At 53.4% G+C, this 2,500-nt stretch overlaps 1 non-coding gene across 1 annotated transcript in view; it reads left to right on the plus strand.

Moving 5' to 3' along the window:
- Nucleotides 1-2,491: 2,491 nt before the first annotated feature.
- Nucleotides 2,492-2,500, plus strand: part of LOC126444168 (small subunit ribosomal RNA) — a 1,910-nt gene continuing 1,901 nt past the window's right edge. The window contains exon 1 of the ribosomal RNA XR_007582469.1: nt 2,492-2,500. This exon is cut by the window's right edge and continues 1,901 nt beyond it. This is a non-coding gene — a ribosomal RNA (small subunit ribosomal RNA).

Consider the following 2,500-nt stretch of genomic DNA (forward strand, 5'->3'; position numbering starts at 1 on the left):
TAACCTAACCCATATTGTCCCTTAACCTAACCCATATTGTCCCTTAACCTAACCTATATTGTCCCTTAACCTAACCTATATTGTCCCTTAACCTAACCCATATTGTCCCTTAACCTAACCTATATTGTCCCTTAACCTAACCTATATTGTCCCTTAACCTAACCTATATTGTCCCTTAACCTAACCTATATTGTCCCTTAACCTAACCTATATTGTCCCTTAACCTAACCTATATTGTCCCTTAACCTAACCTATATTGTCCCTTAACCTAACCCATATTGTCCCTTAACCTAACCGATATTGTCCCTTAACCTAACCTATATTGTCCCTTAACCTAACCTATATTGTCCCTTAACCTAACCTATATTGTCCCTTAACCTAACCTATATTGTCCCTTAACCTAACCTATATTGTCCCTTAACCTAACCTATATTGTCCCTTAACCTAACCTATATTGTCCCTTAACCTAACCTATATTGTCCCTTAACCTAACCTATATTGTCCCTTAACCTAACCTATATTGTCCCTTAACCTAACCTATATTGTCCCTTAACCTAACCTATATTGTCCCTTAACCTAACCCATATTGTCCCTTAACCTAACCCATATTGTCCCTTAACCTAACCCATATTGTCCCTTAACCTAACCCATATTGTCCCTTAACCTAACCTATATTGTCCCTTAACCTAACCCATATTGTCCCTTAACCTAACCCATATTGTACCGTAACCTAACCTATATTGTACCTTAACCTAACCTATATTGTACCTTAACCCAACACACGTTGGGCCTTAACCTGCTCTGTAATTGTCATACGACGCGTTAAATTAGTGTAGTGTTGCCTAACTGCAACCCCCGCAATATAGTTTGCTACTCGCACTGCCCGGTCCCCAGAGTATCGCTTCATGTTAAACACCTTGCAGCTATACACTGTAATGCGGATGGCAGCAGGACGTACATGCTCAATGCCCTTCGCAGTTGTTCATTGGCATTCGCATGGCGAAGCACAGCCTACGTTGTGGTACGGCTTGTGTCAACTGTCCGCTGATGTTGTACGTCCAAATCACACACTGTACTGCACATTGGTCCTCATGTACTGAATGATACATCGTGGTACATGTGTGACCGTACCACGACTGCGCCAACAACGGCGAACCATACGGTCCAAATATTGTGCACTCAGCTACGTGTCGTCTCCCTATAAGAGCTGGATTGAAGTATGGTATGCCGTGGATGGCGATCAGCATGAGCCGTCTGTTGATGTAGTGGCGCGTGTTGTCAGACGTAGTCGTCTCTTCTCACACACCGTGATAGCATGGTGCACTGCGTTCCACATCTGCGACATGCGACAGAGGCCGGTTGACAGTCGTTCGCGCAATGGACATCGCATACGTACGGGGGCCACCTTCCACGTGTTCGCGAAGCGTGCACATGTTGTTGCGTGTATGTGGGCAGACATAGTGTGTCGTGACACCTGACACAGGCATGCAACAATCGTTGAATTTGCAAATGGCGATGGACGTCTACGTTTGCTGGTGACGTTACGCAAATGAAGAACTGGTAAACCGTTGTGGTGCGGTTGTTCTCGCTAGAGGTGAATCAGTGATGGCGACGATCGGTTGAGCTACCAACCGGTTGTTTCAGCGATACCCACCATGCCCACGAACGTGAATGGCATGTGGGTGTGAAGCGATACGCGGCGGTGGCTGGGTGGGACCGTCCCCGGCCGGTGAGGGGGGGGCCTCCCGGCGTGCTGGCCGCGCGGTGCGTGGGCGCACGCGCTACAGCCGGCTGGTGGGGGCGGCCAGTGGCAGGCGCGCCGGCCGACGGAGGCGGCAGGCGGCGCAGCTGCGCGCCGGCGCACCCTGCACGCGGCGCCGTGCGGCCAAAGTAGGTCCTCGCGGGCCCGGTGCGAAGCGCGGTGGACATCTGCAGTGTGCTGGTCCGATTGAGGACTGTGTGCGCTGAGGATGCGCCGCCGCCCGGCGCTCGGCGCCGCGACGCCGTCTGCTGCTCGGTCGCCTCTGCGGTTCTCGCAGGTGGATTGTATCGCAGCTGTGCGGACGTGTTGGCGCGTGCGCTGTGCTGGGAGAGTTCGCTTCGGCACCCAAGTGGGGCTTTTGTCCTTCTGTGGCGCTGGCGTTGGAGCTGCCGGCCACCGTAGGTGGCGCGTGTTGTCTCCCGCCGGCAATGCCACGACAGCACGCTCCCGGGCCTCTGTCGGCAGCGGCAAGCTCAGTTGGGAGCACGGGTGGTCGCACCTAAAGCGTCTACTCGCCAAACTCCGGGCGATTGCGCCCCTCTCGAACCCGACCAAGTACTTAGGACGGCGCTGCGCGCCGCCGGGACCTGAGAGGGTTTCGAGGTGTATTGTGCAGGGGAGCTCAGCCTCCTCCTGTTTGCAGAATAATTGAGCGGACGCTTGCGTGTTCGCGCGGGCCCCCGGGACACACTCCCGGGCGGCCGGCTGCTCAGCTCTAGTTGACGCAGCTCCCTGGTT

Source organism: Schistocerca serialis, unplaced genomic scaffold, assembly GCF_023864345.2.
Source record: "Schistocerca serialis cubense isolate TAMUIC-IGC-003099 unplaced genomic scaffold, iqSchSeri2.2 HiC_scaffold_244, whole genome shotgun sequence".
In the NCBI taxonomy this organism is placed as follows: domain Eukaryota; kingdom Metazoa; phylum Arthropoda; class Insecta; order Orthoptera; family Acrididae; genus Schistocerca; species Schistocerca serialis.